The sequence below is a fragment of the Sander lucioperca genome, chromosome 1, assembly GCF_008315115.2.
Source record: "Sander lucioperca isolate FBNREF2018 chromosome 1, SLUC_FBN_1.2, whole genome shotgun sequence".
In the NCBI taxonomy this organism is placed as follows: Eukaryota; Metazoa; Chordata; class Actinopteri; order Perciformes; family Percidae; genus Sander; species Sander lucioperca.
In genome coordinates, this window is record NC_050173.1 from 21842473 (window position 1) to 21867119 (window position 24647).

The following is a 24647-nucleotide window of genomic DNA, read 5'->3' on the forward strand; positions in this document are numbered from 1 at the left end:
AGGAAAGGCTGTTGTGAGAATTATACTTAAGGTTAATACTGATTGATACTTTGAATTTTGTGTGCAAAATCAGGTGTCTCATCTCGCTACACAGCATTATGTGTCAGTTCTGTTGTATCTGGGGATAATCTATAGGACTTTTTCAGAAAATTTAATTGAAATGCTGATTTTGTGAATGCACTACATACATGACACTGGCATATTGGGGTAAATACCTAAATCACATAAGGTCCCTAGGTAATTCTGGCCCATTGTTATTATGGCATTAAGCTGATCTTATCAACTGAACCTATTTGAGGTTATGCTATTGCTATTGTCAGTGTATTTTTGTAACTGCGCTGTTTTTGTGAGTATATGTTAAAGGTGCTATAGGTAGGATTGCGAAGATCCAGGACTTAGCCAAACAATTTGAACATAGACAACTTCTCACTCGGTGGATTTTTGCAACTACAGGCTGTAGGTGGTGCCAGAGGAGCCAGATTTTTTTTTTTTAAATTACCTGCTTCATGTAGTTCTACTCGAACATAGGGTCAGTTTCAGCAAATATGACAGCAAGTTAGTTTTATAAGTCTTACCTACTGCACCTTTTTAAAGATCGAAATGGCAATAAAATTAATTAAATGAAGATAAAATAAAATAAAATGAGTGCTTAATTGGCCTAAACTGGGAAATATGAATTGTTTTTGAAACCTCAGGGGCCATTTTTGCCCCTCGATCACATTTTTAGGGGCATTCTGAGACTTCTTGTGACATTTTTGCTCTTTACCCCCCTTAATTTCTCACACTGTGCTTATGTCACATTTGAAGCAAAAATGCCAAATGATAGTAAAATAAATATATTTGGGGCTTGGACTGTTGGTTGGCCAAAACAAGCAATTTGAATATGTCAACAGATTTATCAACAACAGAAATAATCATTAGTTGCAGTCCTAAACTCATTATTTGGCATCTTAATTTGAATATTCTTTGCATAACTAACTTTGAAAAACATCACGTTTTACTAGTTAACTACTCTGCTCCTCTTGTTTCCACACACTTCTGTTTGCCAACAACATTAGTTTGACTCATCTGGAAAATGACATCCCTGTCTCTGCTGCTTAGTACGTACAGCTCCTGAACAACCCCATACCCCTCTGTCCTACACAGACTCTTTAATGTGTAGTCCTGGGCTCCTTTTTAAAAGCAGTGTCAAATGACAACATCTAGCCCTGGCAGGAATCTAGGCTGGATGTTGCACAGTATTACCGCCCTTGCTTAAATCTGTAAATTCCACCGAAAGAGAGAATTTTAGGAGAAACTTCAAGGGTTGCTTTGCTTTTAGGGAACACTTCTTTGACCAGAACAGTTAAAGAACACTGTAATTGTAAGTCTTTACATTTTTTAAATTTAGGAAGTAACCTTAAATGATTTAGACCAAACTTGAACATAGACTTTGGCTGTGCGACAAGACAGGTTAAACAAACACACAAGAAACTATAGCTTCTCATCAGGTTTAGTTGTAGTCTGTTCTGCTACAACTAAACAGATAACATATCTGTTTATCACATGCTGTATAAGGGCCACAGTGTATTCTTGACATGAATCACCACTCCCCCTGGTATCTATTTGCCTTGTCTCACTGGGCATCTCACCCTGCTGTCTCTGCGTTTGTGTTGTCATGGAAACAGCAGTGTGGCAGGTCCTGGGTGGGCGTGAGGGATGAGTTGTGGGGAAATGGCCAGGATTTTACAGCAAAGGGAGAGAGGAGGGGGGAAATGGCAAAGGAGAGACGTCAACAGCGAGGCAGAGATGTTTGATGGAAAGCTGAGAGGGCTTTGACATGGAAGAGGAGGAGCCAGAGTATTTACTCCCTCTCTGCTTCAAGGCATGTTGTCATTGTGTTTTTTAGCTGACCTCAAATCAGCCATCCCATCTTTCTGTGCTAAGAGTAGGTCCTGTCTTGTTAACAGCAGCCTGTACAGGATCTTAACTTTGGTTTAACTGTAGAACTGAAATTATCCAAGTACGCTACAGTGCTTGTCATTGAAGAATCAACGATTTAACAATGAAGAGAAGTGCTGTCAGATATAAACTGGTCTGGCTCCCAGACCTATCCAAAGCGCTGTGGAGTAAGGTCTGGCTACACCACAGATACATTCTAGGATAGGAGAAAAACAATTCTATAAGTTGTTTGCATTTCTTTAAAACAATCAATCATCTTGGGCGGCACTAAGCTCCGGACGCAGCGACGGTGGCTCTGCAAAATGGTCTCGGAAAGGAACTTTTTGGTAGAACATTTGCACCCTGCCAAAGAAAACACCAAATTAAATATGAAATGATTAACTGTTCACACAATAAAGTAAGGTCAGCTATTTAAATTAGCTGGATACATGGTTAAATGTAATTTGCTCTTACCATTTTATCGCCGTGTGTAACTTTGTCCACAACAATCCCGCCAATTGGTTCCAAAACATCCCAGTGAGATAGTAAATGTCGTAAACACATTCATTGTAAATCTTTACAGTCATTCACCGAAAGAACCAAACAGGCCTGCCTTGTTGCACAATCCAAATTTTCTTCAAAACTTGCCATTTTCAGCATGTGGCTTGCTAGCTGGTTTGTTTATGTTTTTTTCTGTAGCGAAAGGATTTTGAGAATGACAACACACAGAAAGAGGAAGGACAGGGACATCGGGCGCCAGGCTTTATCCTGGAAAAGTACTTTGTTTATCCAGATTAGATATAAGCTAAAAACTGGGTTTGCTCTAGATCAAAAAAATGGACTCCCATGACATCACAGTTGATTATATTGAGCCCAAATTTGCACCTTTTAGTGTTTGGCTATCAAGAGGTCCAATCTGTGATGAATGGCCATGGAAGAGAGTACGCTTCTCAAAAAAAAAACATTTAGGCTAAGCTCTATATTGGCAGACAAATGCACTGTTAAAGTGTTCTTGACTTGTCTGTGATCATTTTCCTTGTGGGGTAATTCCCTGTGGTAGTTGGTTTGTGTTAGATTGATATGGCTAGTTATTGAACCTGTAATGTTTTTAAAACTGAGATTTGTAACATCACACCATGGGCTGTCTTGTGCTTTACTCCCATGGAGACTCCACCAGGGCTCCAAGGATCTTCAGGCTCACAGGCAATCCAATGTTTTCGATGGTCCACGTTCCTCCACTTATGTAGGTCAGCTACAGCAAAGTGCATATTGATCTCCCAAGCTAAATGATATTGTGGTGTCTACTGCTCATTGCTAAGAAGGTGCCCTCAGCCAGTTTGGCTTAAACAGAGGAGACAACAGAGGTCACATACATGACTGTGACAATATTTCTGCAGCTGGTTTCCCTTGTGTTGCTTAGCTGTACAATATGGTGGATCTAATAAATGTAACTATTTTGAACATGTACTCAGAACCTCATTTTTATTCACACCTTCCACAGTCATCACTGACCTGATTGTGCTAATAAAATATACAATTTAAAAAGTACGTATTTAAACATAGAGGTTATAAAGTGCTTTAGCAGAAACACCCCTTCCTCTTCAAAGAATGACAAAGGTAGACCATAAAAAAATCCTCTAAATTGATGACAGGAAAGAGTTGTAGATAAAGGTTAGGGAGCGTGCTTTGTAGTTTTAATTTGTGCGAGTGGTTGAATCGCTTTCCCCTCTGTCATAATGTGTTTGTGGCACTGGGTGCTAGCATGTGGTTGGCACCTTTCCCACTGCCCAGGGTGGAATCCTTGGCACTGATGGAGGGAGAGAGAACTTGGATTGAGCATGCTGCCTGCTGGAGTTGGGTGGGTGGTCCAAAAATATGCAGCGTGAATCTGCCCTAAGAAAATCTGGTATACCATCTTATTCTGGAATGGAGGTAAACGACACTATCAGGCTGGGCTAAGGTAGTTTTGGAATGACATGTGCAGAGCGGCAGCATTTCTCACTCACTTGTCATAAAGCCAGAGGAATGTGGGGATTCAGTTTCAGGCTTTTCAATTCTGTACACATTGTGAGGGTCAAACTCTGACCAGCATGATTTCTCTTCCCCCCTCTCTCTCATTCGCTCTCTGCCTCTCACTCGCTGCTGACTCAGCAGTGTTCCTTCAGTGACCTATAAAATGGTTTTGCTTGCTTTATCTTTACTGTTTTTAGCGGGGTAGGTAATCTCCTTAGCTGACCTGTGTTCTGTGGTTTCCATCCATACTGTACAGTTCAGGTACACCGTAGGTTAATATTACGGCTAAATTAAGCACAACTCCATCAACTGAAGTACTTGTTTTCCTTTTTATTAATCACGGAGAGCATAAAATGTTGCACAGGTTCATGAGCCTCATATCACGCCCCATTAACTCCCACAATTAACCATAGATGGCGAGTGAAACGACCAGTATGAATACGTGAACACGGTGTGCAGCTCTACTTGAAGTTACCTGATGGACATGCAGCCTTATCTGATTTTTTTTATTAACAAGTAATCTAGCAATACTTTTCTCAATTAGTCATTACGTCCTATGTGATATCATAAAACCACCTTTGTTTGACAAATGGAACAAAAAGCACTCAATGTGACATAGACCTGTACCAATTATTTCCCATCATTTGACATGATGTAATCAGAAGAACCGTACACCAGATGCGTTATTGTTTTGGTGGTCATAGGTCTGGCATGACCAGGGAGAGTAAATGTGTCAGACACAGTCTAGTCTCACATCGCCAGACCTTCCTCCACAGTGCTGCGGAGGAGGGTCTGGCTAGTCCACACAGCATTCCGGGATGGGAGAAAAACATGCTCTGGTTTGTTGGCATTTCTTTACACCAATCACCATCGTCTTGGGTGGCGCTAAGCCCCAGACACATTGACTCTCCTTCCAGGCAGCGCTGCCAGGGAGGCACTAGGATTAGGCAATGGTTAAGGTTAGGGTTAGGTACCTTGAAGTCAACGGTCGCATCTCTGCCTGGAAGGAGATGTTGGGGGCTTAAAACACCATCGAGCACAAAATAGCCTCGGTAAGGAACTTGCTTTGGTGGAACATGCGTGCATTCAAAAGTTGTTTTAGTCGTGCAACATAAAACAGACAGATAGTCAGGCTAGCTGTCTGGATCTACCCTGCAGAGATCTGAGGAGCAGTTAACCATAGTCCTCATAAATCCACCAGAGTTTAGAATGCCAACACAAAGAAAGCAGAAGGTAAAGGACATCCGGCCTAAAAAGAGGGACATGCGGCGGAATATCTGGCAGCACCTGAACAATCCCGGAAGTGGAACGTCGTCGATATAGACTAGATACAATTAGACTGTCAGCACTCCAGATCCATTGTTCAGAACGCAGGTTTTATTTTTATAGGTTAAAGTGGCTTAGGTCAAGCAAACATGAAGGTTCAGTGTTACTCTATTTTGCAAGGATGGCCAGCTAAGAGAAATAAACTGCACCTGCTGTGTTAATTGTAATGTCACCCAAATGCAACAGTATGGCTCTTTCATGTGTTTTGGGGTAACAGTGGAGTTTTAAAGTGTGGGCTGCTCAGGCTTTGACTAAACAGACAATACTTGCTAGTATGAAGAATGTATTGTTGAGGTTTAGTTTAGGATCTGTTGATAGTAATTGAATAAAATAGAGCAGGTCTTGTGTGATTTTAAGTGCGCGACCAGAGGTCGTGCACCACTCTATTTTTTTCAGCGGCGCATGACAAAGTGGAAACAGGAAGCATGGACGAGTTCAAGGGCAACCGGATGCCAGGACTCTCAGAGTGACTGTAAGTCTCTCTTGTAACTTACTGGGTTAAGATGAGTTCTTTATGGTGAATGAAAGGCTTGATCCGACAAAGGTCATCGAATTTTTGATTTTTTTTTTTTTGTATTTGTGTACTAATGCTAACAAAAAAAATAGTGATTATGTTTGTGATACATATACGCAAGTTCTGAAATTCTGCATTATTTAATTTTATCCCCCACCTCCCTCCAACAGAACAGCCAAATCACGTATATTTGTCCCACATGTGAGTTTGTTTGCATGTCAACGTGCTTCCATTCATGCCTTTACTCCAGAGATTTGTGGTTTTGGCACCTGAAGATGTGAGCCATCAAAACAAAACCGCCTCCTATCTCATCTGGCAGTGGAGTGCAAAACAAAGGCACTCATTGGAGAGGAGATTACACAGGAGAGGCAGAGCAATGGTGTTACACTGATGCTCTTGCTACAGAAGCTGCAGAACAATGTCTTAATTTAAAAACTCAGCAGAAGGGTGGAGTTCTTTGACCCTTAATACAAATTATTACAGGAGATGAATGAATTAAGTCATCTCAGATGTTACCATATAGGCTAGTTTGTCTCACCATCATTACATACGTGTTTGTTGCCTAACACTAATTCTGACACTTTCAGTTATATTTTAACACAACAGGGAACTTGTGATTGGTATCATACAGAGTTAAACAAAACTGCTTAAGTTGGATGCACGGATTCATCAGTGGTCAGTGGCTAGTTTAGATGGAAACAGGGAAGTGTGCTTGTTGTCACTGCAAATTAATCAATTGTATGATACCTGTTGGTAATTCTCAACAAAGCTGTAGGAGGAGTCAAACATTATACTGGAGACATCTCAACAGATAACATGAGTGTTGTTATTATCAGTTATTTTACAGAAAACAACCTGAAAAAAAATAATTTTAGCTCCTATTAGTGACTATGTCAGTGACTTGCTTTGCTAAATGAAGGTTAAGCAGCCATAGTTGTAAGGTCTGCCTGACCTGGCTGTCACCGAGTGTTTCAGCAGGGGACTGAGTAAATGTGGAGAATGACAGAGGGAGGGAGAGAAGGCTGCTTCACTTTGCTCTTTGCTCCGTCTGGTCCAATTACATGTTCCCCTGTCAGAGCAGCCCCGCTCTTAATCAGGTAATGCTGGGGTTTAAAGTCATCCCCTAAACATGTTCTACAGATTATTACCCTTCTCACACGTTTGTTCAATGGAGCAGACAAGCACTGTGGACCTCTTTCCCTGTCCTAACTTCTTCTAGCTAATTTGAGTCCAAATTAAACTACTTTTGTTTAGTTGTGTTTGCAGATTCGTCAGACTCTGTATGTGCTTTTGCTGCGAGTCTGAGCATTGGCCTGTCACATTGTCTCAGTCTTTGGCTGATAAAGTGACATAGTTGTGTCAGCTGATCTCCTCTTCCCCTCCTCTCTGTGCTAACATGGCACCTCCTTATCCTGATTCTGCTTCCACTGTATAGCCTCAGGCCTCCACATGAACTAATTCCTTACAAACTGTGACAGGCAATAAAAGATGGTGGATACACACACATACACAGGCACAATAGATATGCATTTGACATGCAGACTAGTCACAAGATGAGCTCCAAATCATCTTTTAAAGCATGATACAATCAGCTACACAAAAATTGTTGTTATTGCCTGCACACACACCTCCCCACTCTCTGACTTTGCATTTCCATGGCTCTTTGAGCTACACGCGCATTTGCTTTCTCTTGTCATTATGACTCACCTTTTTTACAGCACAACTATCAGTCTCATTATGGCACAAACACATGTGTTTACTGTCCCTGAGGTCACAGCTGATGGAGCTGGCTGTTTGCTATTTGAGCAACAGATGTGAGGGCACCTGGCACAGGGTTGCATCTGCATCTGAGCAGCCCATTGAAAGCTGCTGCCAAATCAGTGCCAAAGTGTAATAAATAAGTGTTTTATGTGAGGATCTCTTTATATGTTGATGTCACCAAGACAGTCTCCTTCTTCTTACCCCTTTTTACAATGGTGAAAGAAGACGTCCAATTCACTACTTTTTATTTTTTTTGGTAACATTAATTGTTTGTGTTTGACTTGAATACGGTTTACTACAGTTCACTTTTAGTTTACTCTTAAAATATTTTATTTGTATTTTTGTTATTTGGCTTTTCGAGTTAAAGTTAGTTTATTCATGTATTATTATGCTATGGGTTAAAAAGCTGAAAGACTAGTTGTGTGCCTTTTTTTGCATACGCTGTTTGGAAGTGACCATACTATGCTTTGTGAAACAAATTGGTAGTGATGTTATTGAATAACCGTTTCCCGACAATATGTATTTTGACCGATTTTAATACAATTAATCAGTTACACAGTTAAAACAATAATATTGAAACAAAAATTAAAGTTATTAAAAAAAAAACTTTCTGCACGATAAAAGAAAAATAGGCTACAGTCTATTTCTTAAGTTCTAGTTAACTTGCCAGTGCTAACTTTGAACTAGTTGTGTTTTAAGCTGCTCTTTTTTTGTGTGCACGTAGCTCTCTGCTGGACGGTGCTTACAATGAGACCTACGTGACACATGCCACTATATCCATGAGGACTGGCAGGTTAAATTGGCCGTCCTACACACAGAGTATGCCAGGCAGACACACAGCTGACAACCTTGCAGGTTGATGCAGTGGAGACGGGCTGAGACATACACGCTTGTATCGGTCCCCAAGCGGTTCCAGAAAAGGGGCTGCATGTGTCCATGACAATGCACGGAACACCGTGGCTGCGCCACCGGTACAAGTCTGTGGACAAGAAGTGCGGACAGTATGTCCGAGCCTCCTGGACGGGTGAATTGCTACTCCATTGCCTGCTTGTCGGTTAACGGTTAATGATCGGTTAATGAGGGTCGGCTTTTTCAGAAAAGAAAAACTCTAAATTAGCATCCCTGCAAAATAGCAATGACGATGCTTTCACTTTCAAGTTCAAAGAAAGTGTCAAGGGCAGGGAGGATTTCAAACTTCATAGATCAAATGTAAGGTCATGCAAATTTTTAGATGAAAATGATATACGTAAGAGTTAAGAGCGGAGTAATTTTGGTTCCGGTTCCCTCTGTAATAATAACAAAAAAACGTATTTCAGATGTAAAATTAATTAATTAATTAATTATTAAATTAATGTAATTCCAAAATAGATTAGAGTCAACTTTGTTTAGCTCTGTCTGCACCGCAGCTCTGCGTGTGTGTCGGAGCTCCACTCTCTGTCAATATGCAGAGAGGACAGATATTTGGCACCGTTTGATTTAACGTGAATCGGTCCTCGGTAGTACCGACGTAATTCGGTCGGTACCCAAAAAACTACAGAGTTTGGTACCCAACCCTAGTATCAAGTGCCTTGTTCTGGGGCATCGTGACACATAACTGACACAGTAAGTTTTAGATTGTTATATCAAGTGCCAAGACCAGTGCATGGGTTTAAACCTGCTGCTTATAAAACAATACTTCTTAACCTGTTAAGCTGTCACAAGCCCCATTTGTGTCGAAACATGTATACTTTCATACAACGAAACCTTAATCTTTGTTTGTCAGAATAATCTGATTGTGTGATTAACCACACCTCACAGTTGCTCCTTTGCAGCCGCCCTATGCCCACCCCCCAAAAAAAAATCAATTGATTGTTGGTTCGGATGAGGGTCTTGACCAAACCTTGGCGTAACTAGAGCTAAAAAGCCATGTGTTTTCATTAGGAAAGACATCCGCCTTGATTCGTATTGAATTCAAGGCCATTAGTGGGCAATTCAAAGGGCACCCAGTAGGTGCTCCATTGGTGTTTAGCCCTTCGGTGACCTGGCCGTTACGGTCAATTTCTAGCACATGAACTATCTACCCTTTGTCCTATCTGAACCTGATTAGCCAGCCCATTAGCATTGTTTGCCCAGCCTGGGTGACGAAGCCTTTTACTCAAATGGAGCCCACTGCCAAAAGAAGGGATTACAACTAGTCCCAAGGTTTGGCTTTAGGCAACATTTTTGCTCACCTCCCATGATCAATCTGCTTCTGTCAAAAGAAATGCCACTTGTCTTGATGAGAGTGTACTACATCCAAAGCTGTATGAACTTGCAGGTGAAATCTGAAATGATTCAGTCACTTGGTTTATGGTGTTTTTCTGTTCAGTTTTAAAATTTCGCAATCACTTTATAATATTGTTTTGTCACAAACATTAAGGATAATGTGAGGTTTTGCGCTGCGTGATGAAACTTTTGCCATTTCGGTTTAATTGGCTGAACTCTGTTTAAGGGAAGCTTGAACTTTTCACCTGATGATCTTTGACCTCCCTTTTAATACCAGCAGATGGTTGAACTGTGAGTGTGAGGGCATATGAAATATTCCCATGATCCTGTGTCAGGTTCTGGAGAAGCTGTATATCTGTAGTGTGTATATTTCTCTGGATTTATCTTATCCTTGTGACTTTTCATATTGAGTTTTTATTTTTTGAAACAGGTTTCACTTTAATTTACAAATGGCAGTATTGAGTCACACCAGTATTCTGGGTAACATGAAACTCAATTCATGTTGCTGCTAAAGCTCAGTGACAATCTTGGCAGGGTTGTGTGTTTTTGTTTAGATTACACCATGTGTCATTCAACACTTCTGTGCCAAGTAGAATAGCCCGTCAAGGATAGAAAGCTCCTCAAGTCTTTCCTGGGGAGGTCTTCCGCTCCAGTGTGTCTAGATGATTTGCACGCTTGCATGCAGGCATATGTGCGTGCGTTATTCTGGTGTGACTTGCCACTGGTCTTGGGTCATACAACTAATGTCACCAGCAGATCCCTACCCCCAATAGGAGGAAGTGTTGGCTCAGCTGGTCTAATGTGAGAGGCAGTTTGATCTTATACAGTGAACAGTGTCCATACTGACTCACATGGAGCATTAAACTCACATAAAAGCATGTGAATCAATGGCACATTCAATCACACCAGCGTAAGTAGAAGTGATGGATGTAACTGGGTGTAGAAATGCCTCAGTATTGCTTGTAAAACAATATTTTCTGTTACATAACTTAATTTCTTCCTGTTACTTGTACTGCTGATTCAATTTCTGAGAGGAACTCACTGTCATCAAGTGGTTCTTCTAAGCAATTCAATTTATAAACAAAGAAAAGATTCACCTCATTGTAAAAAATCTAACACTTGGAAGTTTTTTTGATCCAGTTTGGCAATTTAAAAATGATTACTGTTAAACTAGCTCAATGGAGTGTTTTCACACTGCCTTATTCTGTCACTCAGTCCACAGATCAAGGGTCGGACTTAGACTGAGCATGTGACAGCATTAAAGCTCAGAGGAAATTCCTCCAGAGGATGAGAACTAAGAGCAATGCATGAAAGTGAAAAGAGGAAGGTAGAGTTGAGTAATACGAAGTTATGAAATATTATTAGGAAAAATGAGATTGACTGTAGCATTTAAGATGTATCAAATATTTTCTACTTTCACTATTATTGAGGTTTAGCCCTATACGGATGCAAAAAAAGAGTTTTTCTTTAAACTGTAAATGTGGTCACCCTCCCTGACTCATCACATATTTCAGCTGTTTGAGTGTACGTTGTGAAGCAGTTCAGCATACTTAATATCACCTTTCCTCATGGCTTCTAGCTGTGGACCTGTGCAGGGTTCAGTAGGGGGATCGGTTTACTCTCCATTTATGTCAGCGCATGACATCATGTTAGTGCATTCCTCAGCTGGCTCACTTGGCAGGTATTTGGGGGAAATCACCCATGCCAAGAGGGGCTGTCCGGTTTTCCCTTCATCAGGCTACATGTAGTACAAGACAAGCTCTTCCACAGAAGCTTTTTATTGGGAGCTTTTTCCAGCATAGCCAAATAGCCTAGCATTGTCCTTTTTTGAGTTACAAGTTGCATTTTCTAATAATCCATATGGGAGTATGATTCAAAATTGAAACCTTTCTCCTGTCTAATTAATTGTACGCCGTGATTAAAAAGGCACAACGTGTTTCACGATGTAATAGGCTTTGACGTCCCAAAGGCAGATGTAAAGACCCTGTAGACACTTAACTTGCAGCTCCATGCTAACTTAATGCAAACAGTTAGCACAAGATAAGATGACTTGTGAGTTTGAAGCACATTAACAGTTAACTTTAGCTAGTTGAAAAGGGTTTGACATTTTGGAGCACATACTTGAGCTCTGCATTCTGTTGACTGATTACACTCACACTTAAAATACAAAGGTACAGCATTTTTTGAAGTAACTGTTTTCTTTCTAATTAGACATTTTTTAGCTATGTATTGAAACTCATAAGTCAGTAAACATTACTCGGTGGGCTTGGCTGTTAGAACTCCCAGTATGATTTCTAATATGCATGTTGTAGTGTTGCATTACTTTTTTTAACCATTTTTCTATGTAGATCTTGTGCAGTTCTTACTGTAGGAGGTTACAGTAATTTAGCTTTTTGTCAGATTAATGATAAAACATGGACTGCATGAATACAAATAAAAAAAAACGTGAAAATAGTTGTCTTTATTATAGAGCTGAAATAATTATTCAATTAGCCAACTGCGACAATCAGCAACTGGTTTGATAATAATTTCATCATTTCTCATGCACAATTGTCTTGGATTGAGCAAATAATAAAAAAAAATAATCAGTAGATGAATCGATAATGAAAACTGTTAGTTGCAGCCTAATATATTTCTTCTTCACTTGTCATTATGTAACTATTGTAGTACATAAATGGCACAGTACATTGCACAGTACAATCTTATAGCATTCCATTATTATACACAGTTCTACTTTTGTGATGAGAGTTGTTCTAACTCCCACTATGTACTGTACATCCCAATTTTGGTGTCATTTCTTTCAGCAGGGAGACGTGGATGATGCTTAAAGGTTTCCTAGCATTACCGTCTTGCAGCAATGGCCTGGGACTCTCTGGACTGAAACCAAGGTGAGAAGCATAGTCACAGCCAACTCTCCTTTTACGCAACTGTACTGTGCAATGTTTCAAGTAGACACACTAAATGATCAATTGCACAGATGATGCAAATATCTAATCTAAAAATAAAAACTTAATTTTGTATTTTAGATCTTAAAGTGCCCATATTATGAAAGAATCACTTTTTCTGGGATTTGGGGTGTTATTTTGTGTCTCTGGTGCTTCCACACGCATACAAACTTTGAAAAAAACAACAACATCCATGCTGTTTTGAGTGAGATACGGTTTCTGAATGTGTCCTGCCTTCAGTCTCCGGGTGAGCTGGTCAAAATCTGCACGGCTTTCTACGTAACTAGCCAAGACAAGGGGCCTAGGGGGGCTAAACGTTAGCATGTTAGCGCTAGCATGCTAGCTCGTTCTCAATGGCAAAACACTGCTACAACACACACGAATTCACCCTAATCTACAAAATAAATTGAATAGAACTTCTTACATGTCCCTGTTCTGCAGGTATTCCACACAAAGTTGGAAGTGCGCCCTCATTTAAAAGAAGTCTCCCGGCTAATCCTGCCTTGTACAGGCCGAAGTTGCAGTAACAGCTAGCTAGCTCATGTAATCCTTACCTAGCTACTGCGCATGTGCGACTGACAACAAAGATCTTACAGAAGTTGAGATGTCTCACTCTGTAGCTAAAACAGAGACCTGACACAGGGTGAAAAGAGGATCTGCAGTAATGTGCAGTACAACTAAAATATGGTGTTTTTTGAAAATTAAACCATGTAAACCTATTCTGATACAATCTCAAATTACAATTATGAACTTGAAAATGAGCATAATATGGCCACTTTAAAAAAAAAAAGAAAAAAAAAAAAGACTTGTAGACTTTTCTTATGTGTGTCCATGAAAACAATTCCATGTGCCCCTCCTGCAGTATTTTTTATTTTTTTTGCCTTGTGTCTATATGCTATTATCTAGAATAATTGCTCCCTGTACACATGCTTTGTATTCTAGGCTGATTTTCGCAATATGAGAAAAGAGCGTTGATTGTGGTTTTGACATGAAAACCCCCAGGTTTTTTTCCACTGCTACCAGAAAAACCATATTTGAGAACTTTATTTACTGGACAAAATTCAGTTTTAAACAATGTTTTGGTTTAAGGGTATCCCTGACTTGTACAGATATTACTGTGTGAGATGAAGTCTGCTTAATTCTCAGCCTCATTTACACACAGTTCTTGCTTTACTTTTCTTCTTTGCGCCTGGTCGTATCCAGATCCAGCCATTTTGTCAAAGTGAGGGCTGCATCCAGTAGTCCCTAGCGGTAGGAAAAATAATCGATTCTTAGATGCATCGTGATTCTCTCTCTAGAATGATTCGATGCTTGATTCTGATAAGTTAATAATCGATTAATCAATTTTTTTAATTCATTTTTTTTATGTGTTGATTTTTATTTAAAAGTTACTGTCTCCAGACAAGTACAAATCAGAAAACAGAGTGACTGAAAGAGGATGGGATAATGGACAACAACTTAGAGTTTAGGCAAGAGTGCAGAAAAAAAACACACAAAAATGGCCAAAAGGATTACTGCATTGCCAGCAGTTCTTAAAACACCATTTTCTGAGTGGACTCAAAATAATAGTTTGCAGACTCATACCCAGAGATCAATACAATAAACAAAGGATCACAAATGGATATGTGGCAATTTTGACATCTGACATGTAAATCTCCCCTCAGCCAGTGCTCTCAGCCACAGATCAATTGTTGACTTTCAGTTGTTGACTTTCAATTGTTGTTGTAGATTGTTGTGGAGAGATGCTTATTCATACCAGTTAATCAATTTTGCCATCCCTTACTCTTTGACTCTCTTCCCCTCTCAGGCCACATCCACACTACTATGTTTTGGTTTAAAAATGAATTACTGGCTTTGCTGACCTTGTTGTTGATGCTAGCAGCTGTTGTGCAGTTACATTTTGCAATAGATAATGCCACTACTGCCTACATGTGCAGGTACAAGCTATTATTTGAGTGTTTTGCCACAATTCCCATGTCCGGTGGCTTTATCAGCCCTACGTGGAACACCAATTGTGGGTGAGGCCAGGAGGAACTCGTGCCTGGTGGGATAATTTTATCAATGAAGTTGTGTTTCCTGAGGAATGGCGAGAGAACTTAATGAATTGATGACTTGATTGAATGTCCAGATCAGCCCAGATCAACCTAAGCGAAAGCCTACGTTCACATGTTGAAGGAGAGAGAACAGAAATGAGGGCTCCTGTTGCTGTACTAAGGTAGCATGCACAAAGAAGTACCTTGGTGAGGAGGGAAGACTCCGGAAAACCTTTAATGCATTTGGACTATCCCAATAAGTTGTTTTAGTTATTGACAAGAAGTCCGTAAAGCCATCACCATCTTCCTGGGTCCGGACTACATCTAAACACACAATACAAAGACCGAAGTGAAGGCTCTTGTCGTCAACTTCTACCAAACACACGGTATGCCACTATGCTTAGCAGCAATGACTGCACACACATCCAAATAAAACAACCCCTAGCTAAATAATAAAAAAGCATGTTCATCTCAGCTGATGTAATGTTTATGACATGTTAAAAGTCAGTACTCTTATCAAAGGTAAGGTATAGTTCCTCGCGCATCATATTTATTTTTTGCTATTTTGCAGTAACAGTGAAATAACCATGTGTAACTTCTAAAACCATACATTTATAATGCAATAATTAACTCAACTAGTATACTATTAGTTCAACTGGACAACATTTTTCAAATTGGCTTTGTCAAGCCAAAAAACATGACATGGTTAGGGATGACATTGCTTTTAAAATGAAATCATTATTTTTCAACTCCTGCTTTGCTTTCATTTACTCAGTATTCAGGTATCTTTATTACCAAAGGTTTTAATACTGCATAATCATCTGTCTTTTAATGATTCAGGTAGATACAGAATAATAATGCAATAATGACAATAACACACTTCATATGCTATTTTTAACAAACGTCATTCAGAGCAAACAAAACACGAAAAAGTAAATTGCACTTTAAAGTTTTTCTCCAGCGATGGAAAGTTCTCCACGTACTGTTCTAATATGTTCCTGTATTGTTTTGCAACGACTCCTGATCTATGTTTCCCGCCGCCTTCATGGCCTTATAGTCATGCTATGTTCAGTAACAGTGCCACATTGTAGTCGGTCCAAGCAAAGAAGTCTCTGGTCTTATTTTTCGCTGTAGCTGCTCTTCCTCCGTAGTATTTTCTGCAACTAACTTAGCAACTACCACCAACCTTGTGGAGTATACATCCCACTTCCTGTTTACACTGTTATGCGCATGCCAAGTATACGTGAATGGTCACTTGATATGCACTTCAGGTTTAGTAATATGGACCTTTGTGGCAAAGAATTTTTGTTTGAAAACTCAATTAAAAAATGTAAACGTAGTAGTGTAGATGTAGCCTGAGGCTAGAATAGTGTGCTCAGTGTATCTCTCTGACAGCCAGAGACCAACATTCTGTGCTTATTATACAGAAAGCCCTCCCCTTCCCATACTGCCACATCCTGAAGTGACTGCCAGTTTTAAAGATTCATGAGTGTGATCAGCTTTTAGTAAATGAGGGGGGGTGGGGGTGCTGGCTCCTGGTTGCACTCCGGCACTTTAGAGCCATTACCTAGCAGTGATTCTAGAATGGACAAGCTCATGAGTGGGACTCGGTAGTAGGCAAGATGCATACTTTTTTTCCACTACGTCAATAGCGGTCTGTTTGTCTGTTTTTATCAGATTTTCTGGATGTGTCATCTGAATAAAGTAGATTTGCTTTGTGTACTGAGTAACCAGATAACTAGGGGGTTTAAGTGTCATTTAGCTGACTCTGAAATCTGGACCGCACACACTAAGTAGGCAAGGAATAGAGAGTGAGCTTTAGGAGAGAACTGAGATTTAACTATATGCACTTATATAATGTAATTTTGTGCTTTAGCAGTAATGTATATGGACATACAGTTACAGATTGGAGTCTCTGAACAATGACACCCAAGGTCTACTGAACACAACGTCATACACTCAGTGAATCTACTCTGTGAAAAAGGCCCATGACCTATTTTTGTTCCCTTTGTTTCCCCAGCTTCCTTTACTGTCTCTACACTCTCATTTTCACCCGATTTATTTGATTCCTTTATATGTTCTGAGTCACTCAGGTTTTGTTAAATTCAATGTTTCAAATTCACATTGCTCTTAATCTCTTTCAGTCCATCATCACATTCCTACCTCCATCTCCCTATGCTTCCCCCTTGACCCAAACCTAATATCAGAACATCTGGTTTAAGGTAACGGCAGCTTTCAGCAAGGCCAGAGTTCACTGTGCAGACCCCCATCCAAGATGCGTTCTGTTGAAATTGATATTGTTTTTAAATACATTTTTGTCTTTAATACCATCTGACATGTTTCCAACATGTTTTTGTGTGTTTTGGCTCTCTCAGCACTTCTTCTCACCCTTGCAAATATTGAGATGTAAAATGAGAAGATGTGAATCCTCTGGGCCCCTCCCCTGTCATGATTTCCTCTTCAGTGTGGGGGGAAATAAATGGGCCATGTTGCAGCCCACCAGAAGCAGTCTTTATTGGTGCACTGTTGTTCTCCGTTTCTCTCTCGGGGCCTGTTGTGCCAAGAAGCCATGTGAGGACAGATTACACACTAGCGAGACATTGTTCAGTGCTCCACAGTGGTGTTGCACTTTCTCGAAGGGCCCTCATTATTATAGAACAGGAGACTTCGAACATTTCCCCAATAGCTTTTGATGCAGTTTAATGCACAGTCATGCCCAGCACTCTCTGAGATCCAGAAGCACTGGATGTGTTTTTATAATCAAAGCCCTGCTAACTGGCAAATGCCTTCTCCCCCTTGGCAATGAGACAGTTCTTTTTTTAATTTTAATTTTTTAGAAACACATTACAGTTATCTAATGTGGAAGAAACATATGCGTTGGGAAATATGCCTGAAATCAGTATCACAATATTGAAGAAATGTTTCGATTTCAAGATACACTCTGGGCATTTTATTAGGTACACCTGTAAAAACCCTTCAACCTAATACAACAGCTACTCCATAAATACTACCATTCTACCCAAAGATAACAATGTTCAGTTTTGATTTACACTGTCAGAGAGGGATTCCTTTAACTATGTTTATTAATAAAGTAAACTTGTTTGTGTGGCATTGAATTTACCTCTCAAAGTTTTAACAAAAGTTGGACATTATAAGCTTTGTATGGGTAGAATGTGTGGCACCGCTGTTGTGCTCGATTGTATTAGATTGTATAGGTGTACCTATTTAACTGGCCGGGGAGTATCACAATATGGAAAATGTATGCAAAATCATGTATGTAAAACAAAAACTTTAATAACTGATTTTGTTTTTAAGTATAACCTGTCTGAAATAATTTATTTGGGTTAGGGTTACACCACAGAGATTTGTGTAATGATACAATTATATGATCATATTGTCACAGTATGAATTTGCTAAAAGTCAACAAATGATAAAGTTGAATGAATGATTAAGACCCTTATAGTCACAGCCAAGAAGTATTGCTTGGCAGCCCAAGATATCAATATATTCCCTTTTCAGTAATTGTTACTTTTTTATTTTAGAAATAACTTGCTAATTTATTGGCATCTGGAATTATACACCTTGTTTTAGTCTGCTACACCTCTCAAAATCACTCATCATTAATCACCTAATTTTTTCCGTCTGTCACACATGTTGTCAAATGGACAAACAGGAGATGACATCGCAGTGATGCAGCTCCACATTTGTAGACCAAAACAGGCCATGGAGTCTTACCATGGTGGATTTATGAAATTCTCAAATTTGGATATTTATATAGCTGATTACTGTAGAGGAGTGACAAGATCTCGTCCCTCGCGATATTAAAACGTGACGATATTTCTCATTGAGGTAAAAAGTTGTCTCGCGATATCATTACACAAGTGCAGAATTACGCCAGTACTTCTTGTTAAATCAAGCGGTGCCAATTTTAGTACCTGAGAGTACGTAAAAGCGCAACCTTCTCCGTCCTCTCTGCACGTTTCACAGTGAGTCACGGCAATGTCGTTAAAGCGGTCGTAAGTGTGGTTACAGTTTTCAAAACTTCACGCAGACAGCGTTTGCTGCAATATAATATAATGGCAAGATTGCGGTGCAGTTAACTTTACACTTCCGAGACAGACCGGCACAACAGTGTTCACTATGCCCTGATGACAGACTGACAGGCTGAGGTAGTAGGGGGAGCCAAGGCAACTTTATTCCTATAGCACATTTCCGCAACAAGGCAATTCAAAGTGCCTTACATACACAATTCAATGTGCTTTACACATTAAAGAGCAAATAAAAACGGTCATGAAAATGAAACAGGCTAAAATAGAATAAGATACAAATACAAGAATAAAGGTTACAGTGCAATGTAAGAAAAAATTATTTGATTGTAGGGACGGATTTGATAAGGGGAGAGGGAGGCTTTTTATTTAGTGTGGTGTGTAAAATGTTCTAAATAAATAAAATGTTCTAAGTAAATAGGAGAAATAGATTCGGAACTATTTTACAACTGAAATACATTTTTGGTTATTACAGAGGGAAAGTACCGGAAAAAGGTACCGTTGGGTACCGAATTTCAGGTACCGGTAAAAATGTGTACAGTACCCAACTGTACCCGCCACATTTAAATCGTTTGTGTGGCAGAATTTTATTGTATTTATTGTATTTATTAATAGGTCTGAAGAGGTTACATTATACTGGAGACATCTCAACAGATATTCATGAGTGAGTTATACAGGAGAGAAGCCATTTGAGTTTGTGGCAAAACCTTTCACAGTGCTTGTTTTTCATTTTTCTATTGAATAAAATTACTCTATACTATATATTTTCACTAGTATTACAGTTATCTTTTATCATTGAAGTTTCTTTAAAATAGTGTTTAAATCTCGTCGCGTTCTTGGGAACCCGATCTCATGTATTGTCTCGTAAGCTTAGTGTCTTGTCACACCCCTAGCTTACTGCCATCTTTTCTGGTCATTCTGACAGCCTTACAGGTGCACAGGTGCAGTTAAAGGTTTAATTTGTTGTGCTTTTAAGGAGTTTATGGAAGTTGGATACAGCATGTCATGTACAGGTTGTAACCAGCTGAGTTTGACGAGGGGAAATGTTGTCTCCAACTCTCCTTGCAGCAGCCCCTTGTTGTTCCTGCATTCCTCCCTCGCCAGACTGGTTGGCTCCAGCTCAGTCCAGGAGAGTCTGTTCTTGTGACACCTAAGACATAAGCAATGACATACACCTATGATCACCTCCCTCAAGTGCACCTATTGCTTTCAAAGTCAATTGATTTTTCAAACTTCGACTTGCGTCTTTATCGGTGTGTATTCTTTTCTTTTACATTTGTGCGAAATGAGCTATTTATTACTTAAAGCAGCCATATTATGCTCATTTTCAGGTTCATAATTGTATTTTAAGGTTGTACCAGAATAGGTTTACATGGTTTAATTTTCAAAAAACACCATATTTGTGTTGTACTACTATATTTTATATTTTGCATAGTATAATATGGAGTCCTGATATTAAAATTTAAAGTCTGGTGCATTGGTCTAATAAAAAGGTTGAGATATTGGAAACTAATCAATGTGTTGCTGAGGCAGGCTTGTGGTTATTACAGCGGTTTAATAACATAACCCATCATTTAGTCCTGTGAGTCAGTCACACAGATAGGCCATGATGAAGATGAAAACCTGTAATGATGTGAGAAGTGTTGAGTTCACACTGGCAGGGCTGACCTGTCAGCACACAAATATACAATTATGGTTGCTGTCTTATAAGTGTGTGTTTGTGTGAGAGCGATGGGAAGAGGGGTATAGTCTGGGTAGAGGTGTTTACTATACTTATGCAAGTGGAAACCTAAGCTCATCTTTTCAACTTCAAAGTGACAAAGCAACTGCATGAAAGGCTATCTACTCCAATAAACCTTGTGACCCCGGTGTCATCTCCAGTGAGATCTTCTTCAGTTTGTACTTGATGACTTGTACCAATGATCGTCAGCCTACCAGTGCTTTGCCAACAACAGCAAGCAGTTGGTCAAACACACTGTAAATAGCAGTAAAATGCATCCCCCTTTTAACAAATAGATGTCATACAGACTTTTTCTTGAAGGACAGTTCCACTTGTTCCCTTCACCCTATTCGGGCAGCAGTAGCTCACTACGTGGGGAACTTTGCTTGGGAACCAGAGGGTCACCGGTTTAAGTCCCTGCATGGACCAAGTGCGGAGTGCGTACTGGTAGTTGGAGAGGTGCCAGTTCGCCTCCTGGGCACTGTTGAGGTGCCCTTCTGCAAGATACTGAACCCCCAACTGCTCAGGGTGGAATCCTGTAAGGTAGCCCCCTCGCTCTGACATCTCCCCATAAATAATGCATGTGTATAGGTCCTGTTTGTGCATACGTGTATTTGGGTCTGTGTGTGTGTGTGTGTGTGTGTGTGTGTGTGTGTGTGAATATATGTTTATTAACAGAGTGAAAATATTATATTTGAATTTCCCTTTGTGGGAATAATAAAGTATACATTATTATTATTATTATTATTATTATTATTATTTACTCTTAAACCCTTCTTACTCCAATGGAAATATGGTATGGCCCTACTAGGGCTGTCCCAAACGATTATTTTTTAAACGATTAATCTAGCAATTATTTTTTCGATTAGTCGACTAATCTAACAATTCATTTTTCGATTAATCTAACGATTAATTTTTCAATTAGCGATTATTTTCCCATTGCTCAATTATTAACAATTTACACAAAACAAATTTCAATAAGGTTCAAATCTCTATTTATTAAAATACACTGCACTGTTCAAGTAAAATGAATTTGTAGTGCAACCTGAAGCCAGATGTAGGCTATCAATCCAACCACAAAATAAAGTCACTTTCAGGAGGAATACAAAAATAAAAACTTAAAGTAAACAGAGCAAGTGCAAAAAGAGTAGCCTGTATTTGCTTTTTTTAACAGTAGGTAAAATAATGAATAAGCTCTTGTTTAACATCCAAGCTCTTCTCCCTTTAATTATTTGAATCTAAAGGCTGGTTAAGCACTGTAGGGAAGAGAAGTTGGGCAGTTTTTTTTTTTGTCTCATTCCAGTGATTGGCACATCTGGGTGATGGCGTTGGATATGCGGTAGCATGTTAGATGTATTACTACTCACATACCCAACAACTGCTGAACAACGCCGACACACAGTCCTCGTCTTATCCACCACTCTCTCGCCTGTACTACTGTAACTGACCCTAAGACCGAAGTTTTCGAGGCGGGGATGGCACCAGGCGGTAGGGTATGAGACGAGAGGGCATGCCACAGGAGGCTCCAGGCTGCAGCCATACAGTCTCGAAGTTTTCCCAAACTTGCGATCTTAAAGAGGCCGGCGGGTCCTCTAACTCTTGTGGGTCGCCATACTCGTCCTTTCGTGCTGCTATCTCTGACTCACTCACTGGACCGTCGACCTGACAAAAAACTGCATGTAGGCGGAGGAGTTCGGCTAGCTTCAGAGCTAAGGCGGGGCTACAGATTAGGTGTCCCTAGAAGCCACGTATCTAACAGTAGTTCCGCATTACATTAGTTCCGCATTACATTAATTCATTTGCATGCAAGTTTTATTTATTTATTCTATTTAGTGACGCGTCGACGCAAATTATTTGTGTTGCCGCATTTACGTAATCGATGACGTCGACGAATTGTCCCAGCCCTAGGCCCTACCCTTCAGTACTTTAGCTTGGTAGAGTTTTTGAATATTTCTTTAAAAGCTGCATTGCATTCATTCACCGTGCCTGTGTGAACAATGGCTTCACACTATCTGTAACATAAGGTAGCTTGCAGTGACTGATGGGGCCATATGTCTTAACTTACAATACTAATGAACTAAATGAGCTGACAGCTTGATGAACTGCAAATTTGGTAGATGCCCTCCAGAATATGCCAATCAGTTCTATGTATAATGAGGTTACTTACCCAACCCCCACTTACCCTACATTCCTCTGAGTCAGTATCTGCACACAGCACAGGTGTACCAATGGAGGTTTCTTATGCATGCATGAATTTATGCTCAGCTTTATCAGCCATGTTACCACAGCTTTTCCAATTTCACTGTCTGCATGCTAGTTAACTAGACTTTTTCAACCACCGTTAAATATTCTTAAATGTTGAAGTCTCCTTTTAATTCATTTTTAGGAGGGTTAAAGAGCAGTGTTGCATATCCTGTCCTGATCACAACCTCTAAGCTCAGAGCCCTACCTTCATTCAGAGCCATAAGCGTGATTGTCTGTGCCATCACGGACAACTCCATTATTATGATCCTATACATCACTGCCTTGACGTCTCTGACTTTGTGTGTGTGTGGTCGAGTGTGTAACAGACACCTGCATAGTATAATGTGCGCTTCAGATTTTTTTCATTGCTAAAAAATTTTTTGCGTGTTACACTATCAAAGAATTCAGTTTTATAGGACATATTAATTTACATTTAATTAGAACAACGGATGTTATTATTTAAGAGGAAAAATATTAATTTCCACTGCATGGTTCGGCTCAACTCAACTCCGTTTTAGTACCAGGTCCTTTTCTTTTTCTCTTTCCACTGCAGATAGTACCCCTCTTAGTGTAGGCAGGATTCTCAGCTGATCACCATAGCGACGCTGCATGAAACTACTGTGACATTATCTTCAACATGTCACTCGCTGAATCCTTTCATTGGCAACCAAACATATATCTCCATATTGCATGAGAACTGTGACTTGCTGAATAATGTGAAACAACCTCTTTAAGTAGATTTCCCTTAAAGATCACCTAGCAATAAATAAACCAGTCTGAGATCGATAGCAGTTTTATAAAAACTTTCATTAAAAAAATGAAATGCTTATTTAAATTAACTGATGCATACTGATACGTCACTTGATAATGATTTGGAACACTGTGTAGATGTAAACTTACTGTGGCCTGTGAAAGCCTTGCCAAGAAGGCTCAAAGAGGAACTCTCCCCTAGTGGCCAATGTTGATAATTATCTCAGTGATGCAGCTCTGTACAGTAAGTGCTAACACCAGTGCCCAGCTCTTTATAGCTGCTCAGAGACCCAGGGCATTCTCTAGGATTAGAGATCCCCCGCTAGTCTGCCCATGTGAAGATCGGACACCCCAGCAACAAAAATGGCCTGCCAGCCCTCTTGCCAGGCAGTCTGACTGTCTGTGTTGTTGTCATTGAGACGTGCCTGGTACTTCCAGTCTCTCTTTTTTGTCTCAATGTACACTGACCCATCATTACTGCCATGTCAAGGAGACGAAGGCAACCAATCCTATCCGGCTCAGCAGGACAAGCGCAACCAATCAGGTCTAGAGTCCCCATGGTAACTTGTGCTGGAAAGCCCAGACACAACCAATAGGAGCAGAGAGTGCCACTTAGCTATGAGAGTTTTAATGGCCTGTTTCCGTTGTCATTAATAAAAACACATAACCTCTGCTATAGAGACTGTTATAATTTCAGTGGACAGCACAGTGCCACAGCATAAAGACACCCTGATGGCATTAAAAAGAGCATAATGCAAGGACACATGCACAGTGAAATGTGTGTTCATTACCTGTCCATACACTGTACAGGCCAATAGTACTCAAGTCACTTGTCAACAGAACGGTGGAAATGTGATTTACCCTTCAGAATCTCCTCTGCTTCTCTGGCCAATCACCACTGCTTTGACTTCATCCATTTGAGCACAGAACCTACCATTAGTTTTAAGTAGGTCACTCTAGACCAGGAGGGAGCCAGACTCAAGTTTGCATGGTCACTAGCTCCCTTTTTTAGTTTAGCCTGCTTCTGCTAAGCTATGCTATTCCTCTCTGCTCTACATTGTGCTGTGCTGTACTCTTATGCTTTATGTAATAGCTGAGCAGTGAGCATTGTGTGTCACTGCTGTTTCCATG

The 24647-nt window shown here is 40.0% G+C and overlaps 1 protein-coding gene across 7 annotated transcripts in view; it reads left to right on the forward strand.

Annotated features, from left to right (window-relative positions):
- ncoa2 (nuclear receptor coactivator 2) overlaps window positions 1-24647 on the forward strand; it is a 63515-nt gene that overhangs the window by 3022 nt on the left and 35846 nt on the right. For 4 of the 7 annotated variants that reach the window (XM_031281902.2, XM_031281898.2, XM_031281903.2 and 1 more), the window contains exon 2: window positions 12583-12666. The exons of 1 other annotated variant lie outside the window; for it this stretch is intronic. The gene's annotated coding sequence lies outside the window, so the exon portion shown is untranslated. Of the gene's footprint in view, window positions 1-12582; window positions 12667-16900; window positions 16979-24647 lie in introns of all 7 variants that reach the window. 2 more of the 7 variants (XM_031281900.2, XM_036000425.1) reach the window with 1 other exon arrangement.